Source organism: Stegostoma tigrinum, chromosome 24, assembly GCF_030684315.1.
Source record: "Stegostoma tigrinum isolate sSteTig4 chromosome 24, sSteTig4.hap1, whole genome shotgun sequence".
NCBI lineage: Eukaryota > Metazoa > Chordata > Chondrichthyes > Orectolobiformes > Stegostomatidae > Stegostoma > Stegostoma tigrinum.
Window position 1 is genome coordinate 17042258 of NC_081377.1, and position 25142 is coordinate 17067399.

General features: G+C 40.7%; 1 protein-coding gene across 5 annotated transcripts in view; it reads left to right on the top strand.

Moving 5' to 3' along the window:
* The first annotated feature begins 5010 nt into the window (after positions 1–5010).
* dlgap3 (discs, large (Drosophila) homolog-associated protein 3) overlaps positions 5011–25142 on the top strand; it is a 690985-nt gene continuing 670853 nt past the window's right edge. For 2 of the 5 annotated variants that reach the window (XM_048558167.2, XM_048558163.2), the window contains exon 1: positions 5011–5153. The gene's annotated coding sequence lies outside the window, so the exon portion shown is untranslated. Of the gene's footprint in view, positions 5154–5204; positions 5361–15790; positions 15882–23198; positions 23260–25142 lie in introns of those variants that run through there. The other 3 variants (XM_048558164.2, XM_048558165.2, XM_048558166.2) reach the window with 3 other exon arrangements.

A 25142-nucleotide genomic window follows, 5' to 3' on the forward strand; every position in this document is an offset into this window, starting at 1 on the left:
ATCATTAATATATATTATGAATAGTTGGGAACCACATGGGTTAATGGTCATTTAACATTAGCTCAAAGCATTCTACTGTTGTCATGTGTGAATGGAGACAAGGGGTTCTACTCTACTTTTTGAAGGGAACAGATGTATTGCATTATGTCCCTATGGTCCTAATAATATTCCCTGACCAAATGTAAGTAGACTTATGCTATCATGCAATAAACCTTCTTGATGACAAAGAACAGCTCCTCTTCTGTATATACTCTCTGAGGGCGGGTCCTCTAGTTTACTCAGTCGATGAACTCATGGTAAAGGAAGATTAGAAACAACAAGCTAACTCAAACAACTGTTAACGGGGACACATAATTTGTACAGGTGGCAAGTACTATAATGTAGCTACAATGATCATTTGGAAAACAAACTGACTATATTGGAACTCAATGTTGGCTTAGTTTAACATCAGGCCACAAAATGTTTCTCCACTCTTCTTTTTGGACTTAACTGCAATTGAAGACAATTGTTTCATCTGATTTGCAAATGTTAATTGTAAAGTTCTTTTCTCAAGGAATAAAGAAATTAATGTCTAGGATAACTTTTCAGTAAAATGTCATTTGTCAGGGAATCATTACAAAATTTTTCCTCATACTTTTAATGACTGCAGGTGGGCATCAAATTCAAACTTAATATTTACTATGCAGCTGGGCGTGACAATTTTGTGTAGCACCTTTCCAGAAATGGTGTACGTTCCATTCAATACTTTCACATTTCTTCAACTATTGCTGGCATGATCAAGAAAAAAATAACAGTGACAGGCTACTGCCTGCATATTAAAAGGTCTAAATTCAAGCCAATTGACTTTTTTTACCTTTAATTCTGTGCATCTTCCCATATTGCTGTGGTAGTAACAGATTGCCTTTAATTCAGCACCCGTTAGAATATTCCCGTCAAAGAATAACATAATTAATACCAGAGGTTGTAATTGCTACAGTGTGTTTACTCCCATCAGGAGACCAAGTAGCGATTAGTCATCAATTTGCAAGTCTCATACCTATCAGATAATTTGGAGATTATTTTCAGAAGAATTGTAGGTTTTGCCTCAACATTTGCAGAGTTATGTCTCATTGTACAATTTTAAATGTGACCACTTTCTATGTTGGAATGAAAATTGTTTCACAGGGGAATGCTTTGCCCTTATTGCCAGGTCTTCTTGTGGGAAAAAAAATCTGCTTGAACTGTGATTTTCAATGCTGTTTATCTTAATAAGTAGCTTTTGCAAGGAAAATGGCTTACAATTTTTTCTATGTAGCTTAAAATACCTGGCAATTATCTAAAAAGGTACACAAATTACTATCATTATGGCTTTTTTTTGTTCCAAGTAAGGAAAAAGTTTTAATTACCATGGGCACCATTTTTGTTGTCCCGTCAGATTCAAGCTGTGTAGCCTTATTATTCCTTTGAAGAGTATCACACTAGCGTGAAAACAGACAATACATTTATAACAGTGACTAACTTGGTGTCTAAGGCACCATGTGCAGTATTCTGCAGCCATGCAGATTACCAACCATCATTAACTTCTTCAGTTCAAACATTCTCTAGACCCTAAATAGATGTCATTTTGGGCAAGAGCCAGTCATCCGTTTTTAAATGCATTAGCCAAGTCACCAAATGCATTGATACAAAGAATAAATTAATTTTCATATTTCCTATAATTACTCAACACTGATATACCAAGCATGATTTCCATGTTATGTGTTTCCAAAATATCCTGAAAACAATTTGCTTGTGTTCAGCCAGCCATGGACCTACATTAAACGAAACTGCTGGAATTAGAAATGGATTTGTATACCACCTGTATATTTGTCAAGTGAAATCAAGTGCATAATTATGAACTAGGCTGCCAAATTCCCACAATAATGTCATGACTCATGCATTCTAGCTGATTTCAATCCAGGAATTTGAGAATGAATATACAGCTCAGAGAAGAGTGGATATAAATAAATACACTTTCCTTTTATCATCAACTTCAACATTCTGCAGTGATGATTTGAATTTCTTTTCTTAAGTCTTCTGTTTGTTTATCCGGATGTATGCTGAAATTATAACAATTCAATTTTAGTATTACTCACAATACCAAAGTTAGTTTTCATCTGAGTCATAGGGATTCACCATCACATAATTCCAAATTTCTACTGAAGACAGAGAATGCAGAAGACTGTTAATCATATTCTCTAAATTGGCAGAAATTCAATATTGGCAATGACTGGACATTAGTTATTTAACTGGTTAAACTCGAAGGTATAAAGAAACCACACCTCCATACATTTCTCTAATTTTTTACTAACCAAAAAGTGAGTTAAAAGTGTCTTCACAAAAAATAAATTTGACCAATGATATCATTGTCAAATTCCTCAATAAAACATTTTACAGTAGGGCTGCAAGCAGGCATTAAGCCAGTTATTTGTACATGAAAAGGAGCTATTGCCTGGTTAATGCAAAGGCACAGGGCACTCTCTGATATTTTGTCTTCTCTTAATTTGACACGTAGCTCATTCTGGGTAGAAATATGTACATACTTCCTGACTGCCATATCACGGTGTTAGGAGACTGCTAAATACATGAAAATCTTGGTGTTAATTTTGGTTGTAATACAGTTACAAATGCTACAAACAACCAACAGTTACAAATTAGAGAGGAAAAACACTAACATTATATTTCTTGGTTTCAAGCAGTTCTGAGAAAGAGGTTTTGGGGTTGTCCTCTGTTGAAACGATCATTGATAATACATCATATACCAAAGCTGAAAGTGCAAGACGCGAATAAGTGGAATTGACAGTCATAGCACTGTTTAAGTTGTTCTCAATTAACATTTAGTGGTAGATTATCAGTCTCAAAGGCAAGTCAATCCTCTCATTTGTCTAAGATAAACATCAAAAAATGCTTTCAATGTGGATCAGTAAGCCAGTGTCTTAAAGAAAATATAAGGCTGAAGCTTTTGATTAGATTCCAGGTCAGAATGGAGAACAATGAAAATAAGTGAGTGTCTGTGTAAGAGGGATGCCAACCATACTTTAATGAAATCCATGTTCATCTTTTGAAAATCTGGAGCAGTGGAGACACTGTTCAGGATTGAGTTGCAGGCATCATAAGCATCAGTGGTTGCTGTGGCAAATAAAGAGACTAATTGGATTGAAGTATCCTGATGGGATTAATATTTCCCCTTTATCCTTTCATTGTCTAGTGAAATGAGTTGAGATAGTCTTGATCTAGTTCCCCCCAAAATATATTTTGCTGCACAACAATGTCCATAATTCAAGCATCATTATAACAATGCTCGTGGTGTGTCACATTTATGAGTTTGTAAAATATTTTATATGGCAAATTGCTATAGTATAGGACATACAATTACATGCAATGGTTAATCTGTTATTTGTTTGAATAGTTTAAGGGAGGCAGACTGGCAAATTTTCATTAAGTCACCAGGTTATGCTGATGAATAATGTAGGAAATAGGATTATCACCACGGCACAGTAGGGGGTTTACATGTACAGTTGGATCAGATGAGATCTTTTTTTCCATATTGGACCCATAATGAACTTGCAATGTTGTGCAATATAGACAAGATGCATTGTAGCAACTCATTTATCCTTGTTCAAGAATACCTTCCAAACACCTGAGCATACCCCGCATGCCAGTAAACGGTTGCATACTAATAGTGAAACCATCAGCTCTGTAGTGGTTTTATTGACGTTGGCCAAGTGGACCTCATAGAATATGAGTTCCCTGATTGGGGCTGTTAATCTGGTCCAAACAGGGAGCCCTGGTTGACAGACAAGAACAGGAAAGTCAGAGGTTCTGTTCACTCTGACAGCTGGCTCTGACGGAGCTGGATTAGTGTCAAGGACTTCCTACGTGTAAATAAAGAGAGGCTTGGTGATGGGATACTGGCCTGAGTGGAGTTAGTTCAATCTGTAAATTTCCCTCCAAGACAGTGACTATCCAAATTTGGAACTATATTACCATTCTTTCGTTGTCACTGGGTCAAAATTCTTGGAGTCTCTTCCCTGAGGACTGTCTGCGTACATATAACAGATAGTTTCAGCATTTTAAGAAGACGGCTCATCACTACCCACTCAAGGGCAATTAGAAATGGAAAATAAAATACTGACCTTGCCATTAATGTTTACATCACACAAATCTTGCCTTAAATGAGTTTATTTCATTCCAAATGCAGCTAGAATCTTGATTTCTACAGTAGCACATGATTTAGTAATAGGACATACCTTTCTGATCTCCTTTGAGGTACTTGCTGGTTGTCTCAGTATTGATTTTGAGCCAGTATTCTCATAGCATGATATTGCCTGGCACACTTTAAATCACATTCAATCCAAATGATTTCAAAAGTTAAACTGCACAGAACAGGAAGAGTGCCACAGGAATGATAAACAAGGCAGAAGGTCACCCTAAGCAAAAGGAAGAAAAAGTGTTAAATTTTTTCCCCTTTAACCTATTTGATATTGGGTTGCAGGCTGCATATGGGGCTTTCCCTCTGTTCCCTGACCACCTCGACAGAAGTGTCATGGTGAAATGCATTGCATTATTCGACAAATTGCCAGTCTAATCAATACAATAGACTTGATGGGAACTATTAGCTGTCATGGAAATCCTGTGCACAGGAGGATGACCATATATGGCAAGAGGAGCAGCTGATGATGTTGCTAGAATCTGGAATGTCTGACTGACCTAGGAATGGATTCTGCAACACACACACAAAAAAATAAAAGATTTTTCAGACGAGGTGAGCGGCAAGCACGCCGGATATTATGCACCCGAGGCAGGACTGTGTGTTTGCACCAATGTCTTAAGATTGCAGGTCTGTTGCTAAGGCGTCTGAGCTGCCCTGAATGTACTCCTGCTTCCTTACATTTTCAATGCCTGTTACAGTAAAGTATGGATCTCCGTTAACCCATCCCGCTGCAGTGCAGCAGCTGCAGAACTAATTGTCACCTAGTTGAAGTGAAACCATTCGGAGGTTAGGTGAGACCAATTTAGCAAGTCCCCCGAGGGAGGATTTGTTGTTTTACGCTCAGCGCAGCCGATAGCTCTGCTCGCAGGGATGAAAGTGGAATTAAGGTTGTAATCGGAGGCACGGAGTGTTCCACCACGAGGTAAGTATCAGTCTTCTCACTATGAAAAATCCTCGCTGTGGTACCCAGTCTCCCTCCCTCTCTCCTCACTAGCACTTGATAGTACTGTGCTGCAAATTCAATGATTATGAGACCAGTGCTTTATTGCTATCGCATGCATTTAGCACTCAGCCACCTTTCAAATCATCTATTTGGAGATGGAAGAGGAAATTCTAATGCAAAATCAAGGTAGGCTTGTGTGTTCAGTCTGCTTTTGCCACTTGCCGTGCTGCTGTTTCATGAGTTTTATTCTTGTGAGGATGCAGGGCGATCCTTAGTCTGATTAGTAGGGATGATTTAGGAGAAAACAGCTTCAAAGTAGCACCATTTAAAGGGATTTGCCTGCGTTATATTTGCTGCATTTGTTCTCTCAGTTTAGTGGCATTTATCACAGCACTGCATATCTGCAATTAAAGATCAGCATAAAAAAATCTTGAACTGCAGTTCTTATCTTCCAGATTTAAAGATGCCATAAACCGGAATGATCTCTTTTTAACCTGGAGATATTTTCGTTTTGAAAAGAGTCTGCTGAAAAGGAAATGTTGACACGTGTCGTGAATCAATGTATTGTTGGCAGGCATTGAAGTGGTTTTTGAAGCTTATTATAACCCTCCTTTTATCTTATCAAGTGAAAAGGGAGCAGAAGCAGAAAATTATTTTCCTGAACTAACCCAATCTTATATACCTACATGACACAGTCTCCATATTGTGCCTCTGTTTACTGCAATAACCAGAACATTCAATGGAGCTATCAGTTTTCAGCAGTAGCTTTTGAGAGATTTTTAAGTTTCATGCTATTTTCGTGTAACCATGGCTTGTATTTGTTTTGAAAAATCCATCTTTATTTTTGTGGAAAGCATCACTGGTCGATGGAAGTGTTTGGCACATAACTAGTTACAGCATGAAGCCAAAAAAAAATAATCTGAGCAGTCGATTATAGGAACAAAAGGCTTCTCAAATATGGAAGTGACATTTGTAAGGTGATGTACTGTAATGAGATTATGATGCTTACAGTCAACTGGGCTACATTCTGAAACACCTCCATTTACAAAATGTAGACTAACTTCAAAAAATAATAAGATGGGAGAGCTGAAGATACTTGATCCTTCTCCAGAGTCTCGTTATCCTGCACAATTAACAATCTGGTTTTTGCCTCAGTGTGGAGCTTTTGGGCAAGCTTTGACCAGAATATAAAGCTTGCACTGACAATCAGGGCTGTGTTGCCACTGAAGAAACTTCATATTACAGTGAAAACTTTTACAACATTGGGTGTATATTGTTAAATCCAAAGACGTTCAAGCATAAATAGGAAAGATAAAATTTTAGAGTTTTGCTGAGGTGATATTATTCAGAGAGATACTGCACCATAGCATACTCCTTTTAAGATGAAAATTGCTTCTTTTAACTTCTAATTTGCCAAATGCAGCACCGACAGGAGAAATTTTCACTTAAAACAATACCAGCATCTTGAAAAATTTTTGCAAAATCTATTTATTTGCTTACTCACATGGCACAAATGATATAATTTGAAGGGATTGATTTAATTTCTGGATATTTGCTATAGGGGGAGACCTGTATTCCTAAATGCTGGAGGTTGGAGGAGGGATAAGAATCCTCCTTCAGGGAACTTCTTCTAAATATCGCACTACATTAGATTACTCCAGTCAGTAATTCCTCTCTGAGTCCACTGTCAACACCAGTAGTGGTCATTACTTGCATGCTTTTTTCCCCACTTTGTCTTTTTGACTTTTAACTGATGAATGCGTTGATTCTCTTCCATTCCCCATACTTAACTTTGAGACTTGTGCATCTCAGGATTGAAACTCCAAGCGGTAGACTCTCAGTTTACTACACAGAGGTGTAAAACCATCATTGTTGGTCATGTACAATTTTGCAGAGATAGCCTGGGTTTTCATATCTATTTTCTAACGTTGGAAATCAGCAAAGTTTTGCATCGAGTGAATTGGGATAAACAGCAATGCCTCAACAATTCCCTAATCTCTTTAACCAAGATATCTGGCTCTGAAAGGTTGGAGGAAACAGTGCATACATTTATATGTGCATATGTGTGATTATATATAAAATTTTCCATGGCTTTGCAGAAGACCACATGAGGCCAGGGTTTAGATCAAATGTAATTGGTCCTGAAGTTCACATTACTTACTGTCCTGATTTTTAATCGTCTAATATAAATTTTGACCATATTTATAGTGGAAACTACCTATGTAATTTGTTTGGATTTTTGCACTATCGCTTGACAATTTTATCTGAAACAGTCTTCCAATACAAACATGGGCAGGTCAATTTTAACCAGTATAAATATTCTAATGTCCGGAGACTTGAGCATATATTATGAGAGATATTTATATCCTTGTGGATAACATGGATTTTTTTTCTCCTAAAATATGCTTAATTCATTAAATTTGTAAATGGAAAAAAGAAATCCTCTTAAAATTAGAGTTTACTCAGTTAGATCTGGAATGCTGCTGTGGGGATTGTGATGTCTGAATAACCCACTCCTTTTCAAAGTAGAGCCTACAGCCCACCAACATCATGGTGCCTGCAGGTCATCATAATTGCATTGTGCAGCCAGTGCAAAGTGTCTGCATGTCTCAGCAGAGAGCCCAAAGTTTTGAGTGGGTAATATTTCTTGAAGGTAATCTGCATTAGTTAAAACCAGCTTCACCACTTTTCCTTTTGGCTGGAGTAGGAATTGAAGTCATATTACAATTGGTTTGCAATGTGGTTAAGATAAAAGAATGAAAGACGGGAGAGAATGGGCTACAAGGTTTTAGATGCTATATCCAAAGAAGAGAGGTGCCCTTTATCAAGACAGGTGCTCTCCAGATATTTGCTGAAAGGTCAGAAAGCAGATAATTATGGAAGTTCATACCAGGAGTCAAACCTGAGGGCCTGAATATATTTCCACACGAAGATCAATGACCTTAGATGAATGGTCAGGGGTATTGACCAGATCTTCAAGTGCGCACTGCACGGTCATTTTCAGATACTGTTTAACTCGGCACTTCACACATCTACAGTCTCTTTCAATCGGAGCTCGTACCTGAGATGTTACACTGCATTTCTGAATTCTTCAGTAATTTTGTGTCCCTCACACCCATTTCTCACTGCTTGCACACACTGCCAGCTGCGATACCTAAATATATTTTACAGCCCTCAGTTATACACGACTCTTTTGAGAACAAGGTGAACAACTAGAGAGGCACTGAGAGTTGACCAACAGAAGACAGGTGTACGTGTGGATGTAAACAACGAGCATTATTGGGGCATCTGTTGCTGCGAACATGAACAAAAGGACACTGAAACCATTGACAATGTCAGTGTCTTTCATGCCTAATACCTAATCCTGTTTTTCACTCTCTTGTTCTTGATTTTTACAAGTTGAAGATTTTGTTCACATGCAACTCTTGCATCTCAGCCACCAGTCCACCGTTCCCTCCATTGCTGTAGCACAACCTTTCCCTAGTGCTTTCCTCCCTACAGATAGGCAAGGGATTCAGTCTGACCAGTCAGTAGTGGAACAGCAATGACAAGAACTCAGCACGGTCACTTTGTCTAAAACCTTCAGCCGTGCACCCTGATACTGACACATAATTTAGAGGCTCGCATTGGAGCAAGATTTGTTGCCATTGAATGACCCGAACTGAGGTCAGGAGGCAAAGGTAACACAAGTGTCAGCTTGCTGGAAAGTGCGATTGCACAAATGTTCTGCTGCAGCTCTGATGAGCACTTCGCTGAAATAGAGGAAGACAGATAGATGTACATAGTTAAATGCCTGGTGCCTTGAGAAGACTGTGGCCAATGTTAAGTTGCACAGATGAATATATTTTGAATATATAACATAGAACAATACAGCACAAAACAGGCCCTTTGGCCCTCGATGTTGCGCTGACCTGTGAACTAATCTAAGCCCATCCCCCAACATGATCCCATCATCATCCATATGCTTAACCAAGGACTGTTCAAATGCCCCTAATGTAGCTGAGTTCACTACATTGGCAGGCAGGATGTTCCACGCCCTTACCACTCTCTGAGTAAAGAACCTGCCTCTGACATCTGTCTTAAATCTATCACCACTCAATCTGTAGCTCTGCCCCCTTGTACAAGCTGACGCCTTCATCCTCGGAAAAAGACTGTCACTGTCCACCCTATCTAATCCTCTGATCAGCTTGTATGTCTCTATTAAATCCCCTGTTAGACCCTTCTCTCCAAGGAGAACAGAACAAGTCCCTCAGCCTTTCTGGAAAATCTCCTCTACACCTTTTCCAATGCTTCCACATCCTTCCTATAATGGGGCAAACAGAACTGCACACAATATTCCAAATGATGCCGCACCAGCATTTTGTACAGTTGCAGCATGACATCATGGCTCTGGAACTCAATCCCTCTACCAATAAAACCTAACACACAGTGAGCCTTCTTAACAGCGCTATCAACCTGGGCTGCAACTTTCAGAGATCTATGTACATAGTCACCAAGATCCCTCTGCACATCCACACTACCAAGAATCTTTCCATAGACTCAGTACTCTGCCTTCCTATTATTCTTCCCAAAGTGAATCACTTCACATTTATCCGCATTGAACTCCATTTGCCACCTTTCAGCCCAATTCTGCAGTTTATCCAAATCTCCCTGCAACCTGCAACATTCTTCCACACTGTCGACCACTCCACCGACTTTAGTGTCATCTGCAAACTTACTAACCCATCCACCTACTCCTGTGTCAAAGTCATTTGTAAACATGACAAACAGAAGTGGTCCCAAAACGGATCCTTGAGGCACACCACTAGTGACCTGACTCCAGGCCGAATATTTTCCAATATGATATCGGATTTTACGCAGAGCCTGGAGTCTAACCTCCTGAAGTGGAAGTAATGACTGATTTTGTTTCCTCTCCTGAAGCACTGACAACTTGCCCACTGTTCCTTGCTAAGGCCTAAGTAGGAAAGCTTGATATGAGCACCCTTAGCAGAATAGCCTCCTGCTGAGAGCACTGCTCCTTTCCCCACTGCTATCCAGGAGTTTGCACCAATCTGTCAACCATTTGCACACTTTTTTCAAGTCATTCCGCATGCAAGTGGACGGCTTCCTTCCTGCTGTGTCTTGGAACAACTGGATTATCCAAAGTTTGGAAGTGGATGTGAAACTTAGTAAATGCCTGTCACACCATTCCTTTTAAGGATTCTGAAATAAATTTAGAAATCTCCAGGAAATGCAGATTTGAAACAACACCTGAAAGAAATCAACTAGCAACTATTCTGTAAGCTGTTGGTGATCATGTTTAAATACGGCTGGTGGAAATACTTCTTGTTTGATGTGTGTGTTCAACTGATCTAGGTTAATAGTGCATCAGCTGGAGTGTTAAGAGCCAATATGGACATTGCTGCTGACATACTAATGCCCTGCTAAATAGCATCCCACACAACTTGCACCACACGAGTGTCTCATATACCACTTATGGACATTTTAAAATAACAGTCAAACAATGAACGCTAATTTTGTGCTACATTGCTTTTGTGTTCTGTCAACATTTCTATTTTCAGTTCATATATCTACTATTATTAAATTGCCTATATAAACATAGCTTGCAGCAATTACTCCCTCCCACCAGCTCTGAAATGTCTCCGTTTTGTGTTTCCTGCTCTTCAGACAGTACAGCAGATAATTACCTATGCTTTAATCTTTCCATGAATGTTTCCCAAATTGCTTTTAGTTACTATTTACTAATTTAATACCATCAAAATATTATTTTAAAATAAGGACAGGATATTTAAATTTATGATGTATTACATGTACAGGCTCGAACAGAATTATCCCTCACATTCTGACCCCACTTTTTAACAGGAAGAAACATTTGCACTTCATTGTGTGTGTCCTGAGACTATGAGGTGTGCTTTTTTTTAAAGAAAAACATGGCTTCTTACAATGAAAAAGAGCAAAGAAAATTACAGCACAAGAACAGGCCCTTCGGCCCTCCAAGTCTGCACCGATTGAGATCCTCTGTCTAACCTGTCATCTATTTTTCTAAGGGCCTGTGTCCATTTGCTCCCAGCTAGTCTTTCTTGGATGAGACTATATCAAAATCTGATCTGAGCTGAATTTATAAATGAATCCTACCCACTTTAGTAACAGTTTGCTTCACACCTTTTCCTCTAAGTTTTGTTCCCTTTGACTTATATATTCTTCAGAAAAGGAACAAGGGACGTTTTCACAGGCATCAAGCTATTCACTAAGAAAATGGTTCAGGTTGCTTGCAGCTTTCCAGTGTTTGCTATTCCATTAGTCAATTAATTCACCTGACATTGCTGTGTGACTGTTTGTAATTCAAGGGGATTGAAAGGAGAGAGAGGAGAAAATAATCTTTTTCCTGGTGAATCTTACATTAAAATAACACGACAAACTAACAACTCACCGACTCTCACTTGCAATACTGTGGTTGAAAGAACTGATTAGACAGTGAATTCTATAGCGGGCAACTTGCCTCTTGACTCCCTAAAAGCTTTCCACTATCTACAAGGCACAGTGCGCAAGTGTGATGGAATATTCACCACTTACCTGGGTGAGTGCAGCTCCAGTAACACTCGGTAAGTTCGAAACCACCATCCAGGAAAAAAAACAGCCTGTTTGATCCATGTCCTGACCAGCAGTTTTAAACATTTGCTCCCTCACCAGCAATGCACCATGGAAGCAGTGAGTCCTTTTGCACAATACACTGCAGCAACTCATGGAGACTCCTTTGTCAGCACCTTCCAAAGCCCGTGACCTTTGCCACCGGGAAGAATGAGGGCAGTAGATGTGTGGGAAGACCACCAACTGCAAGCTCCCTTAAATCATGCAGCATCCAGGCTTGGAAATCCCTTGCCCTTCCTTTATTTTATGCCAAAATCCTGCGTTTTTCTCCTTAACAACATTGAGGGAGTCCTACACCTAATGGATAATAATAGTTCAGGAGGGCAATTCACCGCCATGTAGGAGGGACCAGGAAGGGTAGAAAATATCCTTCCCTAAAGGACAGCAGTTGAGCAAATGAGTATTAATGACAATTGACAGTTTCAGATCAACATTACTGAGACTGATGTTCAATTCCAGCCTGGTAATTGGGAACGGATAACTTTTCCAGGACTTGCAACCAGAATTAAGCATCGCGTAACTAAACATGCTATGAACAAGGTTTAGTTTGGAATTGTTACACAGACCCAGGGTGGGGTTTCCCAATTCGTATGGTTTTACAGGGTAAATCCCATTTTGTTAAGACCCTGGGTGAAGATGGATGAACTGACTCCAATTCTTTCTTCATCCATTATTGCAACATAGTTACTTTGAAAATGATCTTGGCCTGAGTAGATGTCTTTGCCCCCAGGCCCAAATTTATTTTTAAAAGAAGCTTATTTAAACAAGCTTTCCAAAATTAACATAGTGAGTTTATTAAATACCACATACACAAAGTGATAAACGTTCATCCTGACTTAAAAATAAGAGGCGGATCCAAACTGATACTTTGTTTTATTTTTAAAACATGGCTCAGTCTCTGAATTGTTTGGGAATAGTGATTAGATGCACGTTGCAGTGGACATTACCTGTAGAATTGACATTGCTAGTTGAGGCAAGGGCCAAGTGCTATTGTTGCTGAATTCTTAACCCACAGACACAAGTAATGTTCTGGGGACCTGGGTTCAAATCCCACCATGGCAAGATAGTGGAATTTGATTTGAAGTCTGGAAGTAAAATCTCTAATGATGACTATAAAACTATTCTTGATTGTCATTAAAATCCAACTGACTCACAGATATCCTTTAGGGATTGCAACTGCTGCTGCCCCTACCTACAAAAGACTACAGACTAACTCTTAACTGCCTGTGTAATGGCCTAGTGAGCCACTTAGGTATTGCACATTTTAGAAAGGAATGAAACTGGACGGGCCAGCTGGCATCGTCTAAGTCACTAAAAAGAGCAAATACAGCCCTGTTAACCCCACAATGTCATCTTTACTAGCAGCCACAATTGGGAGAGCTGTCTCACAGACTAGTCACCAACATCCTGACATTGTCATACTTACAGAATCATACTTTCTACACATTGTCATAGTCATCACCATCATCATCTCCATCTCCATCCCCGGACATTTTATACCCCACTGACCAAATAAGAGGTGTGCCTTCATTGGGAGGGGGTCGCTCTTGGAGTCCTCAACTTTCACTCTGGTTCCCTTGACTTCTCTTGGCCTCAGGGTAGACAATGGCTATGAACCCTCCTCCTGCTGGTCACCATGTATTGACTGTCTGGTTGGAGTGGCCTGTGTTGAACATCATTTCCAAGAAGCATTGGGAATTCTCAGAATGCACTCTAGGTGAGGATTTCAATGTCCATCATCGACAGTGGCTTGGCATCACCAGTACTGACGCAGCTGGTTGAGTCGTAAAGGACACAGCCATTAGATTGCTTCTGCGGCAAGTCGTAAAGGGACCAACAATAGAGGAAAGCGTATTTGACCTCAACAGTATCAATCTATCAACTGAAAATGCATCTGCTCATGACAGTAGTGGCAGAAGTGACCACCACATTATCCTTGTGGAGATGACGTCCCCTCTTAACATTGAGAATACCAGCTATTGTGTTTTGTGGCATTCTCACTATACATGATCTAGCAACTCAGACTGGACATCCATGAGGTGCTTTAGGCCTTCAGCTGAATTGTAGCCCAATATAATCTGCAACCTAATGGCCTGGTATCTCTCCCACTCCAACATTACCATCAAGTCAGGGGATCAACCCTCGTTCAACGAAGAATGCAGCTGGAAATTTCAGGAGAAAATGAGGTATCAACTTAGTTAAGCTGCAGCACAGGATTACCTGCAATCCCGACATAAGGAGCAAGAGATCATCAGTTCTGCAACCAACAGATCAGCTGTACGCTCTGCAGTCTGTCAGGAGATGGCGATGGACAATTAAATGACTTTTGGAGGAGAAGGCTCCATAGCTATCACCATTCTCTAAAATCGGGAGCCCAGTACATCAGTGTGCAAGGATAGACAAAAGCATTTGGAACAATCTTCAGCCAGACGTGCTGTGTGGCTGATCCATCTCAGCCTTATCTAGAGGTCCTATCCATCCTCTGCTGATGACAGCCTTCAGCCAATTCAGTTCACTTTGTGATGTCAAGAAACTTGCCAAGATATTGGATATTGCAAGGACACTGGACTGTGACAAAATACCAGCAGTAATACTGAAGATGTAAGATCCAGCATCCTCTGTATATCTTGCCATTTTGTTCCAGTACAATGACAACACTGGCATCTGCCTGAACATGTGGAATATTGCCCAGGTATGTCCTGTACACAGAAAGGAGGACAAATCCAATCCAGTCAGCTACCACCCCATCAGTCTCCTCTCATTCATCGGTAAAGTGATGGAAAGTGTCATCAACAGTGCTGTGAAGCAGCACTTGCTGAACAGTAACCTGCGCAGTGACGCTGTGTGGGTTTCGCCAGGGCCACTTAGCTCCTGGTCTCATCACCGCCTTGGTTCATACATGGGCAAAAGGGCTGAGTGCCAGAGGTGAGGTAACATTAAGGCTGCATTTCAGAGTGTAGCATCTAGGAGTCCGAGCAAACATGGAATCAATCGGAATTGGGTGAGGAAGAAACTCTCAATTGACCAACCCCCATCCCAACTCCCCACTTGCACTCACTTTTACTGGCTCCATCCCACCTCCTTGACCTGTCTGTCTTCTCTCCGCCTATCTGTTCCTTTAATCACCTTCCATCAGTGCCTCCCCTCCTCTCTCTATTTATTCCGGAGTCCCCTTCCCCTCCCTCATTTCTGAAGAAGCGTCCAGACCCGAAAACGTCAGCTATCCTGCTCCTCTGATACTGCTTCACCTGCTTTGTTCATCCAGCTCTGCACCTCTGTGACCCCACTTGACTGGCACTAGATCGACAAACATACAGTGCATCCATCATCAATGCAGAAGTGTGCACCATCTATGAAATGCACTTCAGAATTCACCATGGCTCCTCAGGCAGCACTTTCCAAACCCAGGACCAATTTCATCTCGAAGGACAAGAACAGCAGATACATGGGAACACCACCACCTGCAAGTTCCCCCAGTTACCACTCAACATCCTGACTTGAAAATATATTGCTGCTCCTTCACTGTCACTGAGTCAAAATCCAGCAACACTCTCACTACTGACATTGTGGATCTACCCGTACCAAATGGACTGCAATACTTCAAGAATGTTGCTGGGCCCTAGTTGTCCTTAAGATAGTGATAGACAATGAATACTGACCCAGCAGCAATGCACACATCACATAAATGAATAAAAGTAATCTTAGGCCATAAACCACAGCATGGCTTTCTGTTGAGCAGAACCTTAGCCCCTTGTTACCTTTGTTATCTGAAAAATATCATAGCTCATCACACAAACAAAAATAGAAATTGCTGGAAAGTCTTAGCAGGTCTGGCAGCATCTGTGCACAGAAATCAGAGTTTACACTTTGGGTTGAATGAGCTTTCCTCAGAAATGATTTCTTTCCACAGATGCTGCCTGACATGCTGAGCTTTTCTCACAATTTCTGTTTTTGTTTCTGATTTACAGCTTCTGAAGTTTTTTTGGTTTTTATTTACGAGATCACAGTCCAGTCTGTTTTGACGTTTCTTCGACACTTATTAGGTGTTACATCCCACTGGTAAGCACTGTTTTCTGAAATTACACCTACAGTTATTTTGTCTTTGTAGGAGTCTTCTACTAAGGAACGCATTTTGGAATTAAGGGCAGTGACGCACATAGTTTGTCAGCATTCTAACTAATTGGCATAATAGAATCCTAATGGATTTTAGAATCAGTTCCTTGTGCTGTCTCTCTCTCTCTCCTGTCCGCAAACTTTTTTATAAGTTGACTTCTTTTAGAATTGCTTGCAGGAATATGATCTGTATACTGAGCAAGAACCAAATAATGTTGCTCTTGACTCCTGAAGCTGGTACAATGTCTGTGAACCGAGCACTCTATTTAGTACGGTGAGGCAGTGAAGAGACCCTCCTCATGAGGACCACTTTCCTGCCACCGCTTAAATCTTCAAGAAATATTCGAAGAGTTCATATGCCAGGCATAAAAATACTGCAGAGAGTGGTGACAGCCTTGGCTTGAGGAAGTTGCATGTTTTTGCATAGCCTGAGGTGTCTGTTGGGCATTTCAGCTAGGTTCTGTGCTCTTTCCAATAACGAATGAAGAGCTTAATGTTGGCCCTTTTACAGCAAAATTTAATGAACTCTTTACCCAGGTGCATAGAACTCAATTATCAGCAACAAATAGAAGAAATTTTCCCAAGATTCTGTGCAAATAGTAATAGAAAACATTTGACTGTGCACCAGTTGCAGTAGGCCATTCGACCCCTTTAATTATTTCATCAGTCAATGAGATTGTAGTCAATGTGGAGTCTGAGTCCACACATTTATCTTTGCTATAACTTTAGATGAAAAAAATCTGTCAGATTTAAAAAGTTAATGGCACCCATTGCCACTTTTGAAATAGAATACAAAACTTCTTTCAATCTTTTTTTTAGAAAAGCTCTTTTAAATATACAGGGAAGTGGCTTCAATATTGCTACAACAAGTAACAATTAATGCTAGTCTAATACACCAGTTTCAGGAGTCACTGTCTGAAAACAGAGCACTCCATTCAATTTTGCCATTGTTTGTCTGTAAAGAGAGCTCGAAGTATACCTAGTTTCACTCCGGAGAGTTCTGGCTCTAGTTTTCAGACTATAGACTGGACTTTTGTTGTACGTTGGGTATAGCCTACTGGTTGGAGAGCTGGCAAGACCTGCCAAATGTCTGTTTTGGAAGGCCAGCCAGATCATTGAGCCAGTTGACCAGTTGTGAAGCTAACAGTAGGTCTTTCATTCAAAACACAACCCTGTGGGCGGAGGGTCTTGTACTCATCAAGACTAGGAGACAAGAAACCAAACTTGGAAAAGGAACAGCAAATTACACAATATAAAAAGAGGATTCTGATTGGTTAGACTGTTGTTAGCATGGAGATGCACAGGAACAGTTAGTTCTTAGATCACCAAATTGGTTCTGATTGCTATGGGAATACAGCAGGAATTTGCAGTCTCCATCAATCCCTTAACTGACAAAGGTGTGTGCAGATTATCTTTGCGCACATAAAACACATTTTGTGTTCACATATGCAACTTCTGGCATGCACAGATGCTCGTATTGTGGGGCTGACTGAGAATGCCACATTTGTTTCCAGTGTGAAACTTGGCACAGTCTGGATTATTTAGCAAACTCTGTCAAATAGCAGAATCGCATCTAATGCCATACATGGTATTTGATGATATAACTGAGCCTCTGTTGAAGCCATTTCACAGGGTAGTTGAGAGTCAGTGGTGTTCGCATGAGACAAGAGTCACGTAATGGCCAGTCTGCGCAGAGTTTCTTGAAGAAGCATAGGGATTTTAGTAGCATGGTGACATGTGTTCGCACAGCTTCCAATATTCTTCTTAAAAGCAAATTCAGATTCTCAAAGTACCATGGCAGGTAGGTTCAAATTCAAGTTGCTGGATTTATTCATCATGCAACCATAGCTTGCTGCCTCTTTGATCAAGATGAGAAGACAAATGAAATGCTAATGTCACTTATAGGGTCATAGATTCATACAGCATGGAAACAGACCCTTTCGTCCCACTAGTCCATGCTGACCATGTTCCCAAAACAAACTAGTCCCATAAGGCCATAAGACATAGGAGCGGAAGTAAGGTCATTCGGCCCATCAAGTCCACTTCGCCATTTAAATCATGGCTGATGAGCATTTCAACACCACTTCCCTGTACTCTCCCCGTAGCCCTTGATTCCTTTTTGAGATCAAGAATTTGTCGATCTCTGCCTTGAAGGCATCCAATGTCCCGGCCTCCACTGCACTCCGTGGCAATGAATTCCACAAGCCGACCACTCTCTGGCTGAAGAAATGTCGTCTCATTTCAGTTTTAAATTTACCCCCTCTAATTTTAAGGCTGTGCCTACGTGTCCTAGTCTCCCCGCCTAGCGGAAATAACTTCCTAGCATCCACCCCTTCTAAACCATACATTATCTTGTAAGTTTCTATTAGATCTCCCCTCAACCTTCTAAACTCGAATGAGTACAATCCCAGGATCCTTAGCCGTTCATCATACGCTAAACCTACCATTCCAGGGATCATCCGTGTGAATCTCCGCTGGACACGCTCCAGGGCTAGTATGTCCTTCCTGAGGTGTGCGGCCCAAAATTGGACACACCTGCCTGCGTTTGGCACATATCCCTCCAAACCTTTCCTGTTCATGTACGTATCCAAGTATCTTTTAAATAACTGTACCTGCATCCACCATTTATTCTGACAATTCATTCCATACACAAACAATTCTGTGTAAAGACAAAGTTGCCCCTCATGTCTGTTTTTAAATTTTCTCCTCTTAGCTTAAAAATATGCCCTCTAGTTTTTAACTTCCCCACTCTAGGGAAAAGACCCTTGTCATTCACCTTATCTATTCCCCTCATGATGTTTTCTTCTAATCCTGTATAAGTTCACCCATCAATCTCCTCCGCTGTCGTGAAACAGTCCCGGTCTATCTAGCCTGTCATTATAATCCAAACCATCCATTCCTGGCAACACTCTGGTAAATCTTTAGTGAACTGTCTCCTCATTTAATAATATCCTTCCCATGGCAAAGTAATCAGAAATATACACAGTACTCTGGAAGAGACTTTAGTAATGTCCTGGACCACCTCAATGTCACATCCCAATTCCTATACTCGGTGGCCTGAGCAATGAAAGCAAGCATGTTAAATGCCTTTTTACACAGCCTGTGTACATGTGGCACAAATTTCAAAGAACTATGTACCTGAACCACTAGGTGTCTCTGTTCTACAGTACCCCCACCAGGGCCCTACCATTAATTGTATGAGTTCTTCCCTTAACCAAGTGTGAAGCTGGATGAACACAGCCGGCCAGATAGCATCTCAGGAGCACAAAAGCTGACGTTTCGGACCTAGACCCTTCATCAGAGAGCTCTCTGATGAAGGGTCTAGGCCTGAAACATCAGCTTTTGTTATCCTGAGCTGCTGCCTGGCCTGCTGTGTTCATCCAGCTTCACACTTGGTTATCTTGGATTCTCCAGCATCTACAGTTTCCATTATCTCAGTTCTTCGCTTGTTTGTTTGACAAAAATGTGGTACCTCACATTTAGAATTAAACTCTACCTGCCACTCATCAGCCCATTGATCCAATAGATGAAGATCTTTCTGTAATCTCAGATAATCTTATTTGCGGCTCCCTCCACCACCAGTTTTGGTGTCGTCCACAAACTTATTAACCATGCCTCCTAAATGTAACTTCCCTAAAGAGATAGGAGGGGTCTTTAACGAATGCTTTTGCTCAGTATTCACAATTGAGAGGGACCTAGTTGTAGAGGAGAACATTGTGAAACAGGCAGGTAGGCTAGAGGAGGTTGATGTTAGTAAAGAAAATGTGCTAGGAATTCTGAAGAAGTTGAAGATAGATAAGTTTCCCTGATGGGATTTATCCAAGGATTCCATGGGAAGTGAGGGAAGAGATCGCAGGGCATTTGGTGATGATCTTTTCGTCCTCACTGTCCATGGGTATAGTGCGGGAAGATTAAAAAGAGGCAAACATCATTCCCTTGTTCAAAAAAGGGAATAGGGATAACCCCGGAAATTACAGGCCAGTTAGTCTCACGCCAGTGATGGACAAATTATTGGAAAGGGCTCTGACAGACAGGATTCAGGATCACTTGGAAAGGCACAGTTTGATTTGTGATAATCAGCATGGATTTGTGAGGGGTAGATCATGCCTCATAAACCTTATTGAATTCTTGGAAGAGGTGACCAAATGTGTGGATGAAGGTAGAGCAATGGATGTAATACACATGGATTTAAGTAAGGCGTTTGATAAGGTTCCCCATGGTAGACTTATGCAGAAAATAAGGAGGCATGAGATAGGGGGAAATGTGGCAGATTGGATTCAGAATTGGCTGACCCTCAGAAGACAAAGGGTGGTAGTGGATGGAAAATATTCAACATGGTGCTCAGTTACAAGTGGTGTACAACAAGGATCTGTTCTGGGTCCTCTTTTATTTGTGATTTTTGTAAATGATTTGGATGAAGGAGAGTAAGGGTGGATTAGCAAGTTCGTGGATGATACGAAGGTGGGTTGAGTTGTGACAGTGTGGAGGGCTGTTCTAGGTTACAAACGGACATTGATAGAATGCAGAGCTGGGCTGAGAAGTGGCAGATGGAGTTTAACCCTGAAAAGTGTGAGATGATTCATTTTGGAAGGACAAACTTGAAAACATAATATAGGGTTAACAAAAAGATTCTTGGCAGTGTGGAGGAGCAGAGGGATCTTGGGGTTCATGTCTGCAGTTCCCTGAGAGCTGCCACCCAGGTGGATGGAATAGTTAAGAAAGCGTATGGTGTGTTAGCTTTCATTAATAGAAGGATTGAATTCAAGAGCGATGAAGTTACGATCCAGCTATACAAAAGCCTGGTTCAGCCACATCTGGAGTATTGTGTCCAGTTCTGGTCGCCTCATCACAGGAAAAATGTGGAAGCATTGGAAAAGGTGTGGAGGAGATTTACCAGGATGTTGCCTGGAATGGAGGGAAGGCCTTACAAGGAAAGGTTGAGAGAGCTAGGGCTTTTCTCTTTAGAATGATGATTGATGAGAGGTGACGATGGAGGTGTACAAAATGATCAGAGATATAGATAAAATAGATGGCCAGAGACTTATTCCTCGGGTGGAGGTAGCTTTAACGAGGGGACGTAGTTTTAAAGTGAAAGGAGGTAGATATTGGGGAGACATCAGAGGTAGGTTCTTTACTCAGAGAGTGGTAGGTGTGTGGAATGCAATGCTGGAGAGGGTCGTGGAGTCGGTCTCATTCGGGGCATTTAAGTGGCTATTAGATAGGCATATGGATGATAGTATAAGGTAGGGTGGAGGTTACATAGACCTTAGGTTTAGGGTAAAGATTTGGCACAACATCATGGGCTGAAGGGCCTATACTGTGCTGTACTGTTCTATGTTCGATGTTAAATGACAAACGAAAGTAGAGCCAGTGCTGACCACTGTGGAACGCCACCGATCATAAGCCTTCAGTCTGAAAAGCAACACTCCACCACTACTGTTTGTCTGTTACTGTCAAGCCAGTTTATGTATCCAAATGGCAAGCTCTTCCTGAATCCCATGTGATTTTACTACTTAGTCTCCCATGAAGAACCTTGTCACAGGCTTTACTAAAGTCCATGTGGACAATGCCTACTGCTCTGCCCTCATCAATCTTTGTGGCTGCTTCCTCAAAAACTCAATCAAGTTTGTGAGACACCATTTCCCTCAGACTCATGCTAACTATGCTTCATCAGTCCTTGCCTCTCTAAATGCATGTAAATCCTATCTTTCAGAATCACCTCCAACAACTTATTCATCACTGATGTCAGTCTCACAGGCCTATAGTTCCCTGGCTTCTCCTTACCGCCTTTTTAAAAAAAAGAGGCACAACGCTAACCATCCCCCAGTCCTCCGGCACCTCACCTGTGTTCATAGATGATACAAATACTTCTGCTAGAGGCCCCGCATTATCTTACCTAACTTCCCACAATATCCTGGGATACATTTGATCAGGTCCTGGAGATATTTTTTTTCCGTGGTCTCTCGCACTTCCTCTGCAGTAACATGAATATTTATTTTCCCAAGTTCTCTAGCCTCCACTTCTTTCTCTGTGGTAAAAGCTGACGCAAAATATCCATTTAGTATCTCTCCCATCTCCTGAGGCTGAACACATAGACAACCTTGTTGAAGTTTAAGGGACCCTATTCTCTCCCTAGTAGCTCTCAGTATACTTGTAGGATCTCTTTGGATTATCCTTAACCATATCTGTTAAGGCTATCTCACCTTCATTTTTTTTTCAAAAACAAAACAAGTTGACTAACACACAGGAGGTAGCAGTGAACCTTTGGTACACATGACATAAACAGATGTTGTTGGAGATGGCCTGTACAGGGGAAAAAAGAAACAGACTTCTGCTCAATGTAAGCTCCAAACAATGCTAATGCATTGCCAAATACTAGTCTATCAAAGCAGTCTCTCAACTTTTCAAACAATGCATATCAGCAACACTAAAATCATGAGAGAAAATTGTATAAATAAATTTGAGTACCATTTATAAACCAACATCACATTTTGCTGTGTTATGAATCAACATCCTACACATTGTAATCATTGCTTATGCTATTATTTCCTGTATTGACAGCTTTGATTAGAACACTCATGCTGTGCACGCATTTTTGATACATACAAGCAATGCATGTTCTTTACAAATGTTAGACAATAGACCCTGCAAACAAATTAAGTAGGATATTGTATTCACAGATGAACTGACTGAAACATCTGGGTCAAATTATGTCCAACATCTTTGGAACTTAACAGCAAATTTATCATAATGTACACACTTCTGGTATCCAAGTAATGAAAAGAACATTGAAGCAATGGACGGAGTGCAAAGATGAAATATAAGTTTGCTTCTAGAATTGAGAGGGTGTGACTATTGGAAACGACTGACCAGTTTTGGTCATTTTTCTCCGGGAAAATGAAGTTACTGAGAGGCCTTTGCAAATGGATTTCATAAAGTAGATTTTGGAACAATTGATCCTAACTATAGCATATTTATGATCCTTATTAATAAATCCCAATAAGAAATTCAGACAAAATTGCTTCTATTCAGAAAGTCGTAAGAATGTTAACTTTATTACAGCGTAGTGATATTGAGGCAAATACAAAAGATGCATTTATTAGGAAACTGGTTAAATATCTGTGGAAGGCAAGGGTGTGAGAGGCAAAATAAAATAAGGGGAAGAGGGTTCAGGTGATGTGTGAAAACCTTTCAGGCTGAATGACCTTTTCATGTGCTGTGAATTTCATCCAATATTGTGGTTTTTGCAGAAATCTTGGGCTGTACAGAGCTGGAAAATTGAATAGCTCTCCATCTGTTCCTATTGATATTTTGGTATGCACCTGTGAGTATGATGGTGACCTACTGTCTGTACCTGATCCCATTATCAGTTTATTAGACAGGCACTCCAATGGATTAAGAGACTACATGTTGTCTATCTAAAATTGCCTGTTTGTAATAAAGTGTCTGATCTGTACATGTTGCTACTCACACTGGAATAGTACTAACTGGTTAATTATTTGAAATAAGTGCAAGTCCAAAATAGTAGAAATGCAGTGAGAGACCAACTAGCTTTTTATTTGAGGCCATCAATAAAGTCTTCCCTTGCACTAACATAATCCAATCAAAATAAATATTCACTCCAAATAGCTTCTGTAGCATCACTGTTTGTCACAGTCTGCTCTTGGCCCTGTGGTGTTTAATGGAATAAGTTGTCTGCTGACAACAATAGACAGACCAATCCTTGAGCATGGCAAAGCTCCATCATTAATGCTGGACTCAATATTTGAAAATCCAGACAAGCAGTTTGAGTGTTGGAAGAGCCATTTCACAGAATTACTTCGAATCTAAAGTATAGAAGTCCAATAAGTCAGTATTTATACGCCTCACATGAATCCTCTCCCATTCCTTTCATCACTTCCTTTTATGCTTTTCCACCTCGTGTACTTATCTGGCTTTCTTTAAAATGCATCAGTAAATTGACTGTGTCATTTTGCTAGATAGAAGTATCAGACATAGATGTATTGGGATTTTGCGTGTGTGGGTGGTGTGAGTTTGCATTAGGGAGGGTATTTTATCTGAATTAGCAACACTTAATATTATTTACTGTAACAAAAATTCCCTGAGTGAGGACATTATACTATTGAAGAACTCAACAATTATTATAACTGACTATTGTGTACAAAGTTACATCGCTCAGGCACATATGTCTCATTTGGCTAGGAAAATCAGAAGCTTCAGAAAAGATTCAGCGGGTGTTGCTGGGAATGGCTGGATTTGGGTTATAAAAATAAGTTGGAAAGGCTGGGACTTTCTTCACTGGGGCTTGGGAGATTTAAGGGTGACTCATACAAGTTTATAAAACATGGGACGATTCTTGGTAGTGTGGATGTGCACAGAGGGATCTTGGTGTCCACGCACATAGATCCCTGAAAGTTGCCACCTAGTTTGATAGTGCTGTTAAGAAGGCTTACAGTGCGTTAGATTTTATTGGTAGAGGGATTGAGTTCCAGAGCTGTGATGTCATGCTGCAACTGTACAAAACACTAGTGCAGTCTCATTTGCAATATTGCGTGCAGTTCTGGTCGCCCCATTACAGGAAGGATGTGGAAGCAATGGAAAAGATGCAGAGAAGATTTACCAGGATGTTGCCAGGTCTGGAGCGAAGACCTTATGAAGAATGGCTGAGGGACTTGGGTCTGTTCTCATTGGAGAGAAGAAGGCTCAGAGGAGATTTAATAGAGACATACAAGATGATCAGAGGATTGGATAGGGTGGACAGTGAGATTCTTTTTTCTGAGGATGATAATGTCAGCTTGTATGAGGGGGCATGGCTACAAAATGAGGGGCGAGAGATTTAAGACAGATGTCAGAGGCAGGTTCTTTACTCAGAGATTGGTAAGGGCGTGGAATGCCCTGCCTGCCAATGTAGTTAACTCAGCCACATTAGGGGCATTTAAACAGTCCTTGGATAAGCAGATGGACGATGGGATAGTGTAGGGGGAGGGGCTTAGAATCGTTCACAGGTCGGCGCAACATCGAGGGCTGAAGGGCCTGTTCTGCGCTGTATTATTCTATGTTCTATGTTCTATGAGGGGCACAGGTAAGTTGAATAGCAAAGATCTTTTTTCTCAAAGGTGCGGGAGTTCAAAACCAGGGGCATATTTTTAGGGTGAGAAGAGAAGGGTTTAAAAAGTGAATAAGGAGGAACTTTATGGCACCGAGTGT